The sequence below is a fragment of the Mus pahari genome, chromosome 12 (genome assembly GCF_900095145.1).
Source record: "Mus pahari chromosome 12, PAHARI_EIJ_v1.1, whole genome shotgun sequence".
NCBI classification, from domain to species: Eukaryota; Metazoa; Chordata; class Mammalia; order Rodentia; family Muridae; genus Mus; species Mus pahari.
Genome location: NC_034601.1, coordinates 40,457,914 through 40,477,964, shown reverse-complemented (window position 1 = coordinate 40,477,964; position 20,051 = coordinate 40,457,914). Strand labels below are relative to the sequence as shown.

The window sequence follows — 20,051 nt, the reverse complement described above, 5'->3', positions numbered from 1 at the left end:
ACCTCTACCTCCTAAGACTCGACATCCAATCATAAACTTGAGCTTCAAAAAATGGATAACTGGACCTTCAAGATGACTCAGCGGGTAAAGGCATCTGCTGATAAGCCTGAAGTCTTGAGTTTTATCTGTAGGACACAAGCAGTAGAAGGAGAAAGCCGATGCCCTTGAGTGATCTTCTGACTTCCACACTTACACATGTGTGTTCATGTCCCACTGTACATGTTGCCAGGCCAGATGAAGACCCATTGCCCCTTCATTCCTGTGGTTACCTTAGCTATCACAAGAAGTGGGAGTTAAAATAACAAATGACCAATGAAGGGAGTAAGATGGAGAAAGGAATACAACTGACAGATACTTGGGAGATCACGCTGAGAAAAGTATCTTGGTGATAGAGGGTTTGAGTCTGTGAGAGAAGCTCTGGCCCCAATGCTGCTAAACCAACCAACCAACCAACCAACAAACGCTAATAAGTGGTAGAAGTTATATGGTTCAACAATGGATTATTACCAAGGGTTAGAAAAATGAAGACTGAAGGCATTTTCCAGATTGAGGAGTTGGGTAGCTGGATATGAGGCTGATCTTCTATTAATTGCCAAAACACAATAAAGAAAGAGGACTAGTGTGGGCCTGGAGGAAGGTGAGAGTGATCTGTGCATGTGTGGTCCACTATGTTATGTTCAAGGGATGGCTCTATGTTAGTATACAGTGCCTGACCTCCACATTTCTCCATCTGCATCCTGGCCATTCTTCTTTCTTGTCCTGAGGACTGTGACATTTGAGTGGAAACGAAAGGATTGATAACTCCAATAGACCACAGTGTTCAGTTATTTGCAAAGTCATTGAGCAGTTTGCAAGAAATGCTAATGGCCCATGAAAACTACAACTTTCCTTTGGGAAGTTAATTGTCAGTGAATTATCCGTCCTGGGTAATGATGCACTCCATGAACATGGGCCCTCAGAGCTGCCTTGTAAGGAATTTTCCACATGGATAGTCGCTTTGATAACTTTTGGATGTGGGACCAAAGCAGCTTTCTGCAGCTAAGAAACTCAAAACCACCTATTTTCTTTTGGAGATGGCTCATTAGCACCCAAGGGACTTGGGGAGTGATGCTCTATATGTGGCTTTCCTCCAGCACTTCAGCTGTGGGGGTGAGGGGGACAATAGAGAAGGTCCTCAGACCTTATCTAGGATTTGTTTTCTAGAGAACATAGACCTACAGAAAACTCTCTTCATAATCCTGGTATAGGAAAAAAATGCACTTTTTAGACAGATTCATATATGATTCTTTTATGAGTAGGCAATTCCTTTCAATGTTGGTAACTTTTCCTCTTGTGCATTATTAAGTTGGTAATGCTAATTCCAGTGTTAGCAATGAAGGTCTACTTGATTACTGTATTAATGCTAAAGTTTTGGGGGTCTTTACAGTTGGTTTTCTTTAGTTTTGAGGGCCATTTTGTTTTGTGAGACAGGTTCTTACTCTGTTGCCCAGGTTGACCTGGAAGTCATGATATCCTTCCTCAGTCTTCAGCATGAAGCAGTGGGGTGGGGGGTGGGGGGTGGAGGTGGGGTGGCAGTTTGTAGTTTTGCACTACCATACCAGGCTTTCTAGAAATTGTCACTTTCCTGAGGAATCAATCTCTGGACATCAGAAGTGGGAAACTAGGAGACTGTCACTACAAATGGCTTAGTTCATTTATGATGTGTGTGTGTATGTGTGTGTGTGTGTGTGTGTGTGTATTCTCATTTGAACACAGTGCATGCATTTCTAACATCTTGTTTAGACATACCTGTAGGTTATAGAAACTCTTATTCTTGAAAATGGTTAGAAATTTAAAGCCGGGCGTGGTGGCGCATGCCTTTAATCCCAGCACTCGGGAGGCAGAGGGAGGCAGATTTCTGAGTTCGAGGCCAGCCTGGTCTACAAAGTGAGTTCCAGGACAGCCAGGGCTATACAGAGAAACCCTGTCTCGAAAAACAAAAACAAAAAACAAAAAAACAAAAACAAAAAAAAAGAAAAGAAATTCAAGTAAATATAAGAACATGGAAGCAGTCATACACACCGTTGTGGGTATCAGAATCAGTTCTTGAATCCACTGAAACTCACTGGGCACTAAAGCTTGTTATCTATTCAGAGCCAGGGGTCATAACATGACAGTTTGAATGGCTGGTTTTCTCAGTTTTTTGAGAGAAACAATAAAAGTATCCTTGTAAAGTAGGACATTTGAAAATGGACAAGCAAGCAGGTTTGAGTCTCTGGGACACAGCAGGGTATATCACTAAATTTCCAGTCCAAGTTAGGGTTTCTATTGCTGGGAAGGCACACCATGATCACAACTCTTACAAAGGAAAACATTTCATTGTGGCTGGCTTACAATTCAGAGGTTTAGTCTATTATCATCATGGTAGAAAACATGGCAGAACGCAATCAGAAACTGTGCTGAAGAGGTAGCTAAGAGTCTTACACCTAGATCTGCAGGCAGCAGAAAGGGAGAACCACTAGACCTGGCTTGAGCACTTGAAACCGCAAACTGCATCCCCAGTGACACACTTACTCTAACAAGACCACACTTACTCAACAAGGCCACACTTCCTAGTAGTGCCACTCCCTATGAGCCTACTGGGGCCATTTTCACTCAAACCACCACATTAACACCCGATGCAACCTCATAGCTACTTCATGTTCATTTCTACGAGAACTTTTAAAATCTCTGACTATAGAGTGAAGGAGTGAAGAGATTCCAGTGCCCAAACTGCACATCTGAGAATTAAGTTGAGCATCCTCAGTGAGAGATACTTCTAATTTAACACAGGAAGTAACATCTCCAGGGCTTTACTGGAGCATCAGTTTTGGAGCTGGAACACATCTTTCTCTTGCATCCTCTCCCTGTATAACCAGACTCTACTTTCTACAGTCACTTCCTATGTTTGTCAGGTAAGGAAAAACTTAGACTAACATAGAGCAGGGAAAGGATATAATTTAAATGGCATTAGATATGAAGTCTGAAATTCAATTCTATGTCTCCCCAACCCCACAAGCAAATCTGACCCGAGCTTCTTAGATCTTACCTTCTCCTCCCTTCCTCTTATTCTTTTTCTCTATAGGCTGTTATTCACCGTACCCCAAACCTCTCTGGGACCTGTATTGCTCACACCGTACTCTGTCTATAAAGCCCCTTTCCTGTAATATGATGGTCAAATGTGCTATCTTCCTTAATGGATGCACTGACCACAGAAACTCTATTTATACTCATCGTGTCGTAGCTTAGAAGTCATATATACAACCCTGTTATAGTTACATGCTGGTCAGTAAAATCCCTAAGGAGACGCACCTCATCATCCTCACATCTGTGCACACTGAATAGAACAGAGAGGTGCTTTGTAAAGTCGACTTTGTTTTGAGATGGTTTATGTTCTGAACCCTGGTGCCCTCTTCTGAGCTATCAGAAGTCTCCAGTACATTAAATGCATTATTACAGATGAACTTGAAACCCTGGTATGAAATAACTGGACAGATGGTGAAATTCAGATGGAAGGAAGAATAAAGACCACAAGAGAGGAGAGAACCTGAGTGCCTTGCAATACCTAGGAACACAGAGCTGTTATTTCCTGTAATAAAAAGATAACAGAGAAAAACACAACTCTTTGTTTTAAGCCCTCCATGCATGAAAAGTGATTACTACTGGAAAAGTGAGCCAGAATAAATGGAGCTGGAATACATTAATTAGTCATGCTCACACGCGTGCGCGTGCACACACACACACACACACACACACACACACACACACACACACACACAAACACACTGGTGAACCCAGAAAGAAAAAGAGAGAAAAAAAAAACATCAAGTTGGATCTCTCTTTCTCTCTCTTTTTCCTGTCTGACTACAACATAAGCTCACAGGAAAAAAATGTGAACAAGACACAAAAACATTTTGATATGCAAATTCATCAGTGTAAATGAATTTAGAGTTTTCCTTTAATTAGAAGACAAATCTTGTAAGAGCTTAAACATAAAATGTCACTTTGGGGATAATTAGCTAATGTACCCAAAGAGATAAAAGTGAGACATTTGCCTTTCTGTGCTCCTGGGAAGTTAAACTGACTTTTATTTTATTTTTGGTTCATTGTCTGGTGTTAATCTAAGTAACTAATATGCTGTTTACAGTGTATCTACTTAAGTATGTATTTGAGAACATAGAGTTTAAGTATGTATTGAGTATCTATTTAAGTATGTATCTAAGTAAGTATGCATTGAGAACATAGAGTTAAAATCTAAGCACCTGATAAAGTTATTGGAATAAAAAGACATCAAAGACACTGAAAATAAAGAAGTAAAAAATCTATTATTATTATTATTATTATTATTATTATTATTATTATTATTATTTAATTTGATAGAAAGTTCACCTAACAACTTCCTGGAAGATGGGGTATGAAAAGAGCCATGGGTTTACACAGTTCTCCTTAATAGTGACTACAATTCCGTGTGAAATGAATAACAGCTATTCTAAGAAATGAAAGTGCTTATATTTATTTTTAAGAGAGAGAATAATTGTCTGGGCACTAAATTCTATGAGGAATATAAAATATGGCACACAGCTTACCTAAGGCAATATCTGGTCAGTTCTATAGGAGAGCAAGGTGGTTTGAAACTTTTCTTGTGAGTGCTTCCTTTATGCTATCTATCATATGTGAAAAAAAAAATGGTATTGATATAATTACCTTAGTTCATAGTATGAGTTCTTCAGAATAGTGATTTATTTCTCCCAGAGGATAAACAAGGGACTTAAATTGTATTACCAGTAGTAAGTTGTGATTTAAACCTAGGTTTGCATGCCTGCAAATCGCTGTCCCTCTGCAGCACTCTGAAGAGGAGAGCTTCGTGCTTCTTTAGATAGTTGTGATGTTACAGAAAACAGCAGTGCAGATAGTTCCTGCAGTATTGGAGGCAAATTAAAGGCTGAAAAGATTTGGTAGCTCTCACTGCAGAGAAAGGAAGACGTATACTTATACAACTGTAAAGCTTCAATTATGTCTAAATGCTCATTGTAAGTGACAAGGAACAACAGCAAAATAACTCCAAGCATTTCAAAACAGCTTATATGTCTGTATTACCAGCATTGGAAATACTAGTAATGGAGCAGGAGGATCATGAATTAGCAGACAGTCTGAACTATGTGAGATTATGTTAACAACAACAACAATAATAATAATAATATAAATTCCAAGTAGACTAAGCCATGTATATTTCTTTTTTAATATTTATTTTTGAAATTTTTATATGATATATTTTGATTATAATTTTTCCCTTCCCTCAATTCCTTCCAGATTCTTCCTTACAAAATCCAAAACAAAGGCAAAAAACACACAAAAAAATATAAACATTAAAAAAAAATCAAGTTGGATCTGTGTTGGCCAACTCCTCCTGAATATGGGGCCTGTCTTAGACTGTTATTGATAGATCTACCCATCACCATTCCATTGAAGAAAATGACTTTTTCCCACTCAGCAGCTATCAATCACCAACAGCTTCTTGACTAAGGGTGGGAAATTGTGCCTATTACAGTTTCTTTCTGGTGGGATTTTATCTGGCTTGAACTTGTATGGGTCTTGTATATGCTATCTCAGTCTCCATGAGTTAATATGTACATCAGCTCTGTTGGGTCTGGAAGACACCACTCACCTCTAGCTCTTACAATTAATTAATTAATTGTTCATAGCATCCTTGTTTTTTTTTCTTGGATATTTTCTTTATTTACATTTCAGATGTTTTCCCCTTTCCAAGTCTCTCCTTTGGAAAACCCCCTATCCCATCCCCCCCTCCCTCTGCCTCTACGAGGGTGCTCACACATCCACCCACTCCCATCCTCCTGCCCTGACATTCCCCTACACTGGAACATTGAACACCCTCAGTCCCAAGGGTCTCTCCTCCTACCGATATCCAACAAGGTCATCCTCTGCCACATATGTGGCCAGCACCATGAGTCAAACCATGTGTATTCTTTAGTTGGTGGTCAATCTATTTATGACCAAGTGCTCCAAAGTTTCTCATTCTCTTCACATTGTTTAGTTGTGGATTTCTGCGTTGTCATCTGCTGTGTGAATGAGCTTCTCTGTTGAGCATTAAGTGGTGCCCTGATTTATAGGCATAGCGATATGTCATTAAGAATCATTTTAATGCTATGTTCACTTAGCACAATAATAGTAGTAGGCTTCCCCTTAGGTCCATGACCTGTCTAGCCTCAGATTCTTGGCCTCATTAACTGTGACAGGCATGGTTTCTATCTCATGAAGCAGGCTTAAAATCCAATCAAAAAGTCATAACGTTTGTACTGCTCTTACAAGAGTGAACATATCTCCCATAGTTCTCTTTAACAATGGCTTAATAATTCCCACGTGAAAAGCGTTTTTTAAGATGGGAAAGGTGGATATATCTTACAGGCAAGATGCTATTGTAGCTTTCAGGGTTTGTACCTGGGTGAAATTCATGTTTCCTTTTATCCTCCAGTAGCATGCCTAGCATCTTCCAGCTCTGTAAGCAATAGGGGAGAAGCTTCTGGTAGAACACCAGCTCAAATTCTCCATGTTCTATGTTCTTAGTATGTGGTGTCTTAAGCGACAGGATCTAACTATCAGGATGTGAGGAACAGATAATAGTATTGACAACAGACTTTAATGTTTGGCAGGGAAGTCTATGGCCAACAAGTCAAAAGGATGTAACTGGGGCTATTTCTTTATATGATACATAGGTGGTGTATTGTCTTCCCCATTATATGGTAACTCCTCTTAACCTCCCTTTGTATATGTATTTCAGAAGGCCTTTATGGTAGGAGACCTTTCAAAAAGCCTTTAGTATTAGTTATTTCCCTAATTCCCTCATCTACCTTGCCCTCCCATTCCCCACTTCATTTAATCCTGCTGTTTTATTTATATTTAATTTACAAGAGGATACCCTTGTAACTTAATACTCTATTTCCCTCTTTGGAAGGCCCTCTTCTCCCCTCTGATCCCTAATTAGTTATATAACTCCTTTGGGCATTCTAACTAAAACATACATATCTAAAACATAAAAGCTAATATCTACATACAAGAGAAAACATGCAATACTTATCTTTCTGGGTCTGGGTTACCTCACTTAGGATAATTATTTCTAGCTCCGTCCATTTATCAACAAATTTCATAATTTAGTTTTCTTTAACACCTAAATAAATTCCATTGTGTAATGGAATGTACCACACTTTCATTACCCATACATCAGTTGGTGGACAACCAAGCTGTTTCCAAATTCTGGCTATTATGAATCGAGCAGCAATGAACATGGACAAGCAAGTTTATCTTTTGTACAATGTAGAGTCCTTTGGTATACGGTCAAGAGTGGAATAGCAGGATCTGCGGTGTATCGACTTTCAGCTTCTTTTTTTATTTATTAGATATTTTCTTTACTTACATTTCAAATGCCATCCCGAAAGTTCCCTATACCCTGTCCCTGCCCCTGCTCCCCTAGCCTCCCACTCCTACTTCTTGGCCCTGCCATTCCCCTGTGCTGGGTCATATAAAGTTTGCAAGACCAAGGGGCCTCTCTTCCCAATCTTCTGCTACATATGCAGCTAGAGACATGAGCTCAGGGTGTACTGGTTAGTTCATATTGTTGTTCTACTACAGGGTTGCAGCCCCCTTCAGCTCCTTGGGTACTTTCTCTAGCTCCTCCATTGGGGGCCCTGTGTTCCATCCAATAGCTGACTGTGAGCATCCACTTCTGTGTTTGCCAGGCACTGGGATAGACTCATCTCATTAAATGCTGAGAAAGCATTTGACAAAATCCAACACCCCTTCATGATAAAAGTCTTGGAAAGATTAGGAATTCAAGGCCGCTACCTAAACATAATAAAAGCAATCTACAGAAAACCAGTAGCCAACATCAAAGTAAATGGAGAGAAACTCGAAGCAATCCCACTAAAATCAGGGACTAGACAAGGCTGCCCACTCTCTCCCTACCTATTCAATATAGTACTTGAAGTCCTAGCCAGAGCAATCCGACAACAAAAGGAGATCAAGGGGATACAAATTGGTAAGGAAGAAGTCAAAATATCATTATTTGCAGATGATATGATGGTATACATAAGTGACCCTAAAAAGTCCACCAGAGAACTCCTAAACCTGATAAACAGCTTCAGTGCAGTAGCTGGATATAAAATTAACTCAAACAAATCAGTGGTCTTCCTCTACACGAAAGACAAATGGGATGAGAAAGAAATTAGGGAAATAACACCCTTCACAATAGTCACAAATAATATAAAATACCTAGGTGTGACACTAACTACAGAAGTGAAAGATCTGTATGATAAAAACATCATCCCTAAAGAAAATCCCTAAAGAAAAAAATTGAAGAAGATCTCAGAAGATGGAAAGATCTCCCAAGCTCATGGATTGGCAAGATTAACATAGTCAAAATGGCCATCCTGCCAAAAACAATCTTCAGATTCAATGCAATCCCCATCAAAATTCCAACCCAATTCTTCACAGAGTTAGAAAGGGTGATTTGCAAATTCATCTGGAATAATAAAAAACCTAAGATAGCAAAAACCATTCTCAACAATAAAAGAACCTCTGGTGGAATCACCATGCCTGACCTTAAGCTGTACTACAGAGCAATTGTAATAAAAACTGCATGGTACTGGTACAGCGACAGACATGTAGATCAATGGAATAGAATTGAGAATCCAGAAATGAATCCACACACCTATGGTCACTTGATTTTTGACAAGGGAGCTAAAACCATCCAGTGGAAAAAAAGACAGCATTTTCAACAAATGGTGCTGGCACAACTGGCGGCTATCATGTAGAAGAATGAGAATTGATCCATTCTTATCTCCTTGTACAAAGCTCAAGTCTAAGTGGATCAAAGACCTCCACATAAAACCAGAGACACTGAAATTGATAGAGGAGAAAGTGGGGGAAAGCCTCGAAGATATGGGCACAGGGAAAAAAATTCTCAACAGAACACCAATGGCTTGTGCTGTAAAATCAAGAATTGACAAATGGGACCTCATAAAATTGCAAAGCTTCTGTAAGGCAAATGACGCTGTCAACAAGACAAAAAGGCCACCAACAGATTGGGAAAGGATTTTTACCAATCCTAAATCTGATAGAGGACTAATATCCATTATATACAAATAGCTCAGGAAGCTGGACTCCAGAAATTCAAATAACCCCATTAAAAAATGGGGTACAGAGCTAAACAAAGAATTCTCAGTTGAGGAATACTGAATGGCTGAGATTTCAGCTTCTTAAGGAACCTTCACATGGACTTTTATAATGGCTGTACCAGTTTGCACCCCATCAGGAACAAATAAGTTTTGCTCTTCCCCTGTATCCTCAGCAACATGTACTGTCATTTGTTTTATTTATCTTGGCCATTCTGACTGGGAAAGATGACAGACATCTCATTGTTTTGACTTGTGTTTTCCTAAGGATATTCAACATTTTAATGGTTTCCTCAGTCATTTTTAGATCATCTTTTGAAAGCTCTCTGTTTAGATCTTCAGTCCATTTTTAAATTGGGTTATTTGTTTTCTTGATGTTCAGTTTGTTTGTTTGTTTCTTCTTTACTTCTTTATATATTTTATATACTAAACCTCTGTCAGATGCATGGCTGGTATTTTTTTCCATTCTATTGGCTACCTCTTTCCTTTGCTATACACAAGCATTTCAGTTTCTTGAGGTTCCATTTATTGATTATTGATTTTAATATCTTGTGCTATCAGGATCCTGTTAAACAGTCCTTATCTGTATTAATGAGTTTAAGCATATTCCTTCCCTTCCATTCTATCCAATTCATGCCATCAAGTCTTAGGTTGAGACCTTGGTCTGTTTGTAGTTGATTTCCTACAGGGTAAGAGATTGAATCTATTTGCATTCTTCCACATGCAGACATCTGGTTTGGCCAGCACCGTTTGTTGAAGAAGCCATCATTTCTCCAATGTGTATGTTTTTTTTTTTTCTTTTTGGCTTCTTTATCAAAAATCAGATGCTCATGGGTATGTGAACTTATGTCCAGGTGTTCAATTCTATTTCATTAATCAATGTCTGTTTTTATGCCAATACCATGCAGTCTTTACTACTATAGTTTTGTAAATAGTTGAAAATAAGAAATGCTAATACCTCTAGCTCTTATTTTATTACCAGAACTATTTTAGCTGGTGTGTGTGTGTATGTGTGTGTGTGTGTGTGTGTGTGTGTACATGTACATGCACACATTTATGATTAAACCTTTCTTTTCCCCACTTGATAATTTGAAGAACACAGCCAAATAAGAGAGAAAGCTTTATTGTAGTCAGTTTAATCCCAGAAAAGCACAAAGGAAAGAATCCTATGGTGTTTGTAGCACAATACCCTAAAGAGATGAATGGGAATGGCAGAGACTAGGAGATACAGCTCTGATTTGTGATTAAAGAGGGAGCTTTACTTAAAAGAATCCTTAAGTGGGTCAGGGAGGTGGCTCAGTGCTTGCCTGGCATGTACAAGACCCTGGGTTCATTCCTTAGCACCTCATAAACTGGGCATAATGGTGACTCCAATCCCAGCATTCAGAAAATAGAGTCAAGAGGATAAGAAGTTCAAGACCTGTCTCAGTTACACAGCCAGCCTGAGTTATTTAAAATAAATAAGTAAATATGAAATAAAATAGGACTGGGAAATAAAAAGGTAAAAGGGAAGAGCTGAGGTCTTTCTATCATGTAGTCCCTGTTTATAAAACTTCATAACTAAATAGAAATCTGGTACTACTGCTAGTGGGAGTTATTTGTTGAGTAACCTCTCCCCCCACCCCCACATGTTAAGACCTTAAAGGTCTGATTTTAACATTCAGTTTGCCTCTAGCACCTTGGGGTGGATCCCTTCTGTCTTCAGGCTGCCCTGATATAACAGAAAGAAAGGGAAACCACATTGACTCACCAAGAGAAGCTCTGCTTGAAAAACCACCTTAAGTAAGTACTTTCTGGTAGCCCCTTTCCATATCTCTCAAGCCCCAGTGTGTGATTCATATAAATGTGAATAAAATGACCCTCTGGCCTTTGAGGAATGGAGTTATCATCAGAGACAGCAGGACAGTGGACATTACTTTTTGTCTACTGATTAGGAATTAGTCACTCGGCAGACATTCCTCTGATAGTATTCATACTAGAAATGAGGTGGGGTACAGTGGCATTTAAGGGTGTGAGCACTCTCCAACCCTGCTGCCTGCACTCAAGACTATACTAACTGAAATGCTTAGGGGAGCTTGGCTTCTCTGTGCTGCCTTTCCTCCCTTACCGTGTTAACACAGCAACACAGCAACACAATGAAACTTCTGAAGACCATAGAGTCTTTAGAAGAATGATCCATACAGTAAATGCTGTTCATAATAAATATCTGTAATGTTTTACTTTGGCATGAATATTAGCAACTTAAATATTGCCTACTTAATGTATATTGTGCTAGCAGGCATATTCCTTAGAGGATAATTATCTTGGTTGAGTATATTGGTTAGCATGTTTCAGTCCGGGGAACATCTATAAGCACTGGATCAAAGCCATCATTCATCCATATGTGTGAACTCATGTCAGGCAACATTCTAGGTGTTTTAGTGATACAGCATAGGGGGAAAAAGATAAACATCTGTCTGTCTAGAACTCCCATTCTAGTTAGGCTAAGCAGATGCTAACATAATTTAGGAGTACACTTTGTGATTTCTACACTTTACATCTAGAGATCTGGAGTATTATCTAAAGGCTGGGTCATCATCTTACCATACAGTTAGGAGGAGATGAAAAATTTAAGATTAAAGTGAAACTCTAAGCCCTACAGGGTGGGACATGCCTTTAATCCCTGCACTCTGGAGGCAGAGTCAGTCCCATCTCGGAGTTTAGGCCAGCTTGGTCTGTATGGCAAGTTCTAGGCCAGCCAGTGAGATGGTGATACAAGGTCTTAATGTTTAAAAAGCAACAAACAAATGAATAAATAAACAAACAAAAGGAGAAAGCAAGTGAGCCGGGCATGATAGTACACACCTTTGATCCTAGCACTCCAGAGGCAGAGGGAGGCAGATTGCTGTGAGTTTGAGCCAGCCTGGTCTATAGAGCAATTCCCAGGACAGCCAGGGCTACTCAGAGAAACTGTGTCTCAATAAAAACAAAAAACAAAACAAACAAACAAAAAACAAAGTGACAAAAAAAAATGGAAGCTGGAGGTCAGGGAAGAATTAGTACTATCAGCCACCAACCCCACCCTCTTGTTCCCTAGATTGGAATAAGCAGTTCTTATCTTCTACAAGGGGGTGTGCTGCCTTATCACAGACCCAAAGCAGCTTGGCTGAAATCTCCTAAACCCATGGGCCAAGAATACCTTTTCTCTTAATGAGTTTATCTCAGATATTTGTTACAGTAACAATGGTTAGAATATAAATTACAATTATAAACTAAAGAAAAGATATTGGGAGGGCAAGTTCACCTTAAATGTTTAGCAGAATGGTCCAGGAAGGCCTGAGCAACATGGTTCAATGTGCGCAAAGGAAGTGAGGGGCCTGTCTATACAATGCATGGGGAAGGGCAGGGAGCCTGGGACAGAGAGGGAGCAAGTCTGAGTTCCTGAGGCAGATGCACAAGTCTCTAGAAATCTAATGCAGAGATGTTGAGGAGAGTGGGAGATAATAAGAGATACCGAGAGCATCAAGAATTGAGTGAGACTTGCTGGCTGAGGGAAGGGCATGAGCTCAGGGACCCAAGCCACTGTTCTGCATTCAAGCAAGCAGGTGGCACTGACTTGTGAGGAGCTGAAGAGTGGTCTGTGCCCATAACAGAACTCCCCTGCCACTGAGAAGAAAGCATTGTCAATTTACCTTCAGGTATTTACTTACTCTGAAAAAAAATATGTGTAGATGTTTTGTACAGAGCCCTGTGTGAAATAAATGCCCTTATGTGATTCTTAAAAAAAAAAAAAAAAAAAAAAAAGAATTGAGTGAGAGAGGCTGGAGGCACTGGGAGAGAAGCTTAGCTCAGCAATGCTCTCCTAGGCCAGCACACGGGCTTCAGCTTTTGCTTTGGCTGAGCAGGGTCACTGCAGAATTTTAGGGAAAGGAGTAGTTGTGTTGCCTAATGTTTTACAGTCATCACCCTGGTTTCTGTGTTGACACTGTCCTGCAGGAGAGCAAAGACTGGAATGGGGCAAGGGTAAAGTCAAGACAGTATGGCAGATGAACTCTAGCTGAGATAAACAGTGCTGTAGCAAGCAGTTGAATTCTGCACTGAATTTAATAAGAGCAGAAAGGACTTTCTGATGAGTTGGAGAAAAAGGAAATTCAAGGATGACACAAGGTTTTAGACCCAATAGGAGGAAGCCTGCAGTTGGAAAAGAGTGGCTGGAGATGGAGGAAGAGATTTTAGGGAGTCGGTGTTGGAAATGTAGTCAGTAGGCATCCATACGGGCAGCTGCCAGGGGTCTGGGATTCGGGAGGAGTGGGTTGGGCTGGGTGCAAAGTTTGTGGAGAGTTGACTCATGATGGGACTTAGTTCTGTGGGGTAGAGAGACAGCACCAGTGGAAGCCGTCGACTGAAACTAGGTCCAGAGTCTGAACTCTGGGTAGTTGGTGCTTAGACCACAGGAAAAAGGAAGGGAAAAAGGAGCTAATGATCAGCTGGCAATTGCTGCTGAGGAGTGAGATGCATCCCCCCACCCCTGTGCTGAGAGAATAGTGATTGAACTTGCTAATGCTGAGCGTGATGGGGCCAGCTCTTGGTGCACCCCAGCCTGATCCCCCCCACTCCTGCCCCCAGGAATCCCCAGGTCACCCCCAACTCTATTTCCCTTTCCCGGGGATACCCATGCTGCCTACCTAGAGCCCTCCCCTTTACCTACTCTTTGGGCCTATAGATTGTAGCTTGATCATTCTTTATTTAGCAGCTAGTATCCACTTATAAGTGAATGCATGCCATCTTCATCTTTCTGGGTTTGAGTGTCCTCACTCAGGATGATTTTTTTTTCTAGTAGTATCCATTTGCCTGCAAATTTCATGGTGTCATTTTTTAAACAGATGAGTAATATTTCATTGTATTGATGTACCATGTTTTCTTTATCCATTCTTTGGTTGAGGGACATCTATGTTGTTTCCAGTTTCTGGCTATTATGAATAAAGTCGCAATGAGCACAGTTGAGTAATTGACTTTGTGATAGAATGGATGGTCCTTTGGATATATGCCCAAAAGTGGTATAGCTGAATCTTGAGGTAGATTGACTCCCAACTTTTGGAGGAACCACCATGTTGATTTCCACAGTCAGCCCTTGGTGTTTTGAGTCAGGCTTTATATAGCTCAGGCCAGTCCTAACTGGTTAAGAGGCCCAAGCTTGCGCGCTACTCTTGATCACTCTGCATCAACTGGTCAAGGGTTGGCATTATTGTCATGGACCACCATACCTGGGAAGAAGAAATTTTTCAGTTGCATAAGCTCAGGGGAATACAATAAAGGCAACTTCTGACCAGAGTATACGGGAAGGCAGAGAGTCAGTCAAGAAAGCTTTCTGTAACAATTGACCAACATTTTGCTATAGTTAAACAGGAGAGGCAAGTGGCTCAAGAGTGCCTTTACTTACTTTCATTGAGACAGGATAAATGGCACATGTAAGTCATATGAATTTATTAGTGTGGGGTACCGAGGTGGTACATTGAAAATGCTCTAAAACACAAATCATCCTTATAGGAGTGGTTCTCACGGAAATTAGAAGTCAAACGTTCGGGGCTGGAGAGGTTGTTTGGCAGCTAAGAGCTGTACTGCTTTTGAAGAGGATCTGAGTTTGGCTGTCAAAACCCTTGTTGAGTGGCTCATGGCTATTTCTGCCTTCCCTTCCTACTTGGATTCTTGTGCACACACATGTACCAAAGCACACACAGGAATAAATAGTAAAAATTATTTAATTTTAAAAGTCAGACTTTTGCTCAATAAAACATTTTAAATACTCATTTTGTTAGTGCGTGTTCTCCCAGCTAAAGACATTGTGTATAGATGAAGCATAGGCTCATTAACTACTGGAAGTACCTACACTGGTACCCCTGTTGCTATGTTACAGCCTTGAAGACATCCTTGGTTGTAGCTAAAACAATTTGCCCGGGCCATATTGTTATTAAAGAGCTTGCTGGTCCACCAGCTTTCCATATGTTGCACATTGCGAGTTCCTCCAAGGTTCTTGTCTTTCGTTGACTTAACCCCACCGGCCAGAACTTTACAAACAGCCACATTTGCATGAGTCAAGACGGACTAGCCGCTTAGAGAAGCAAGACTGAAAGACGTTCACATTAATATTGTTTCCACTGGTTATGTTAAATGTGTTGGAAAATGCAGAGCTGTTGATGAGACATCACTCCGAGGCAATCAGTATCACAGAGTTTTAAATCTGCCTGATTCCAGCCCTGACCCCAGGCGGTTCCACTGCCATTTGGCACAGCTGCTTTTCTGACGCATCAGGTAAACCAGCCCTGGGGAGAACAGTCTACGGTGAAGGTGCGGTCACCTGGAGTTTCAAAGAGCAGAATCTTCATCCTGGAGAGTAGATCACCGCTCCAGGACGTGGGTTCTCTCGTCCCATTTCCACCTTATTTAAAAATAAAAATAATTTTTTAAAAGTCAACAACAAAGGTTTCTATTACATAGCTGCGAACTTGGCTTTGAGAAAGTGAAGCCTGGTGATGTGACGAGTGGTCAGGCCACTCCAACCGCAGTAAAAGCAGCACCAACTTAGCTGCCTAGGAACCTAGGCTCCAGGACTTCCTTGCTGGAACTCCAAGGATCCGCTGCGGTGCCTCGAAACCGGGGTCGGGACCAGGAGGGAACTTCGAGGAGTCCACCACCGCGGCCCGAGGGGCTCTGCTGAGTGTGACACAGAGGCACCCAGGGTGCCTGCCTTCTGTGACCGCCTGCATTCGGCCACCTCATCGCCCCAGGTGAGTAGTGGGCTACTGAGGGCCCGGAGGAGCCGGCCCGCGTTGCCTTTGCGCACCCTGGTGGCTCCTTGGGGACACAGCCTCCCCCTCAGCCGACTTGGTAGCCGCCGGTCTCTCTGCGGAGGTCGGGGGCGGAGAGGAGGCGGTGGCCGCCCCCACCGGGAGGGGCGCCTGGAGTGCGCGGTGTGCGACGGCCGGGTCTGGCTGCAGTTCTGCGGCAGCGGCGGGGACCGGACTGGGAAGCAGGGAGGGAGGGAGGGTGGGGGCAAGGGACAGGCCCAAGGGCAGCGGGACCCGAGGAGAGAGTTGCAGTTTCAGAGAAAGATGAGCTGGTGAGTGGGCGCCCAGAGCGCAGATTTTCTTTGCTTCTCTTGCAGGCTGTAGAGACAAAAGCCCGGGCAGGGGTCCGCAAAGCCCGAACCTTACAGTCCTAGAGTGCTCTGTCCTCCATTGTGCACGGCGATGCGGGGTGGAGGAATTGTGGGGAAGGGGTGTCCAGTAGGGGTGACGTTTTCCTGGGTGATTGGGTCGAAAAGGCAGGATTTAATTAAGTGTCCCGAAGGCAACTTTTGCGGAAAGTCTGGATTGCTTAGACAGAGATTTGGATCCCGGGGATGAGAAGATCCACAGCTGGATCTTGGGGAGTACAGGACTCGGAGAGGACCTTTCTGAAATAGGCTTCTAGTTGTACTTTGTTTCTAGAATGAGGCTGCACGGTGAGCCTCCGGACCGAGATTCCCTCCAGGAGCTCCTGATTGTGATTCAGTTATGGTTTCTCTATCATCCCACACTGATGGCGTGATGGTCTCTTCCTCTGTGGTGATAGCAGCTGCAACTCTGGGTAGCATTTCGACCCTCTGCTTCAGCCGCTCAGGGAGCCTGCTGAACTCTGGCTTGGTGCGCTCAGTAACTTCGCCCTCGCCAGCAGCTCTTGAAGCAGGGAGGACTTAGCTAACTCCCGCCACCGGCAGGAAATTAAAAGGCTGACCGGCTGTCCCTTCCCGGGTTGGGGTTTCCTGTTTAAAAGAGCTCTATAAGCCCAACCTCCTTCCAGGGGCTCCTCTTATACCTTTCTCACTTCAAAGAGGGAAGATTCCCACAGTCTTTTATGGGGACTAGCCATGACTGGAAATCCTTTCCTCTGGCCCAGCCCTCTTCCCTAGAAGTCTTCCTTTTGTGGTATCTCAAGAGTTCTAGGATACACAGCTAGCCAGTCAGAGCTGTGAGGGTAAGTCTAGTAGAGACTTAAAATGTGGAGTCCGTTAGTGTAAATATTTTTGTCAGCCACGTTTCCCTCCAGTATATGAGCATGTAAATTACAGATGTAAATGTAAACTGACGCTTGTAACTAAGCTTCCAATTTGGGCTTGACTTGTGTGTTTGAGATTATTTTTCCTCTGGGCTTCAAACGACTGAACTTAAATGGAAGGCTCCAAATATGGTTCGCAGTTTCATAGGGTTAAACGTTTGCCCTCAGAGCACTTGAATTCTTAGCTCCTGGTAGGCAAGCAACACACTCATTGGATCTGGGGTAAATAAACCTTTAGAGTAGTCCACTATTTTAACAGAATGTGCCTGGTACCATTTGAACCTTAAATGAAAACTAACAGTTGTGTTTTTCCCTTCCTGGACTTAGTTGTTTAAAAGGTTTTAACTGAATGATTTTTTTTTCCTTATAAATACATTGTGGAATTTAAACATTGCATATAATTAAGAAACTCCGCAGTCTCCAAACATTGACAAAGGGCTTTAAAAGAGAGGAGAAATGAGTCTTTGCATTTAGCTTAGTGTAGCTTTTACTCCAGAGGCAGGGAAGTCTGCAAATCCTAGCACGCTCACAAATGGCAAAAGGAGATGTTTGGTTAACAGCAGTCATCAGGGCAGGCGATTTCCAGGCTTCAGTCTGGTTCGCCACAGCTGGCAGCTGCTGCTCTTTCGGGGGTGAGAAAGGACTGCAGGGTTATCTGCTGGATCCCTGCTTGGGGCAAGCCAGAAAAGCCATCTCTTCAACAACTCTGGCCAAAGTTTGCCACATTGCCTGGCATTTTCAGGAGAAGGGAGAAAAGCCAAAGTTGACTTGATTGAGCTTGATTGAACTGCTTTTCATGACTTTCTTCAGTGTTAATGGCTCTATGCATAGTGGGTTGTGGAATATAATGGAGAATTGACTTCAAGAGTCTTTATTAGTTTTGCATCATTGTTTAAAGCAGTTAGGGCATTGTGGTTATGGTAATTGACCTTACAGGATGCTACATTTCAGCCCTTGGCAGAGAGGTATTGCCACAGGTGACAGGGAACGACAGGAACTTTGTATGGTTTCCAAGAATACCTGGGCTTTATAAATTGTCACTAAAACTCTCTGGGCTTAATTATTAGATATGGGAATGCCATTCATTTGAAACAGAAACACCTTCTGAGGGATGTGCTTTGTCTTAAAAGCCCCAACATGTGTTTTAGCAGTGGTTCTCAGGAAGAAGGGGTGGATTGCAGTCTGAACCTTGGCACGGAGTCTTTTGGTTCTGAAGCCGATGGTAGGAAGGTTCCATCAGCATCCATTGAATAGAGATCTGGGAGATGTTACCTACCGTGCAGTGCCTAGAACACACAGACCCTGTTCTAGGGCGTTTCCCTAGGTCAGACAGATGCTAGCACATTGGGGATCTTAATTTAGTTTAGATCTTCACAGATTTACTTAACTCTTGTTGCTCACACGGACCGCATCCCTCAAGCCTTCTCATCTGCAGTGGACCCGTCTGTCCTCAGCACTAGGAGTCTTAGTATCCTGTAGAGAAGAAGGATGACGTTGTTAGGTTTCCTTTATGCTTTTGAATCGGCTTAAAAATTGAATTTGAGCACAAGGGAGCCTCAGCCATCACTAAATTCAATTCTCAGTTCATAGATGATGAGCCCAGGGATTAGAGACTGGCAAGTCCTTGGGTGAGTTAGGGGCAGACACAGCACTTGCTAGAACCTGAGACTAGAGGATTTAATAATTGATATTTAGGCAAGCCAGATTTAAAAACAGAGAAACGACAACAAACAAAAGGAAAAACAAGAACAAAAAAGGGGACTTGACCCTTCTTGAGAGATTTAGCAAAAGCATTCCCCAATTTGAAAATAAACTCCCGGGTAGGGGCAGTGATGTAAGCCTTGGTGACTACAGAGCATATGTCTGGGTGTGTGTGACCTGTGACACCACTTCTGAGGCCTGCACTATCTTTTCCATGTCAAAGTTGAGCAACAGATGGTCCCACATACAGAGCAGATGCTGCCTTTGAAAGCAGGTACAAAACGAGCATCTGAGGTTTTCCTCCTTCGCCCTCTCCTTGTGCCTTAGCATCAGAGCACATGAATGGGCAGTTATCTAAGACAGAAAGGGAAGCGAGGAGCCTCCCTCCCGGTTATGGTGGGAGAAAGATCCCTGGCAGCTGCAGAGGGTGGGTGGGGGAGATCTATAAACTGATGAGTGTGTATATAGAACCCATTCAATTGTGTCAAATTAAAAATCTGAAGACAATTCAAGCTTGACTATTTGGGGCAGTTGGACAAGATAATTCTGGGAGTAAAAGGAACCTTAGTAATCTTACCAGGCTTGGGATGTGGCTCAGTTGGTAAAATGCTTATCTAACATGCATGATGATGCCCTAGGTTTGGTTCACAGAATCACAAAGAGGCAGGAATGCTGGTATATATTTACAGTTCTACAGACCCACTTCAAATAAAAAAGCAAAACAACTAAGGTCTTTTTAACTGCTTGGTAGGATTAAATAGGCTGAGGTGGGATGATGGCTGCCATCGGTTCTCAAGGCCATCTTAGTTAGGGTTTTATTGTTGTGAAGAGACACCGTGACTATGGCAACTCTGACACAAGAAAACATTTAGTTGGGAGCTTATCTACAGTTTCAGGGGATTAGTCCATTTTCATCATGTCAGGAAACTGGCAGGCATGGCACTGAAGCAGTGTCAGAGAGCTTTAGATCCTGAGCCACAGGCGGAAGACACACACACACACACACACACACACACACACACACAGAGAGAGAGAGAGAGAGAGAGAGAGAGAGAGAGAGACAGACAGACAGAC

The 20,051-nt window shown here is 42.1% G+C and overlaps 1 protein-coding gene across 8 annotated transcripts in view; it reads left to right on the top strand.

Moving 5' to 3' along the window:
* Positions 1-20,051, top strand: part of Phldb2 (pleckstrin homology like domain family B member 2) — a 212,503-nt gene that overhangs the window by 96,515 nt on the left and 95,937 nt on the right. Inside the window, exon 1 of one of the 8 annotated variants that reach the window (XM_021209206.2) lies at positions 15,760-15,967. The exons of 4 other annotated variants lie outside the window; for them this stretch is intronic. The gene's annotated coding sequence lies outside the window, so the exon portion shown is untranslated. Of the gene's footprint in view, positions 1-15,759; positions 15,968-16,234; positions 16,300-17,087; positions 17,196-20,051 lie in introns of those variants that run through there. 3 more of the 8 variants (XM_029544556.1, XM_029544554.1, XM_029544555.1) reach the window with 3 other exon arrangements.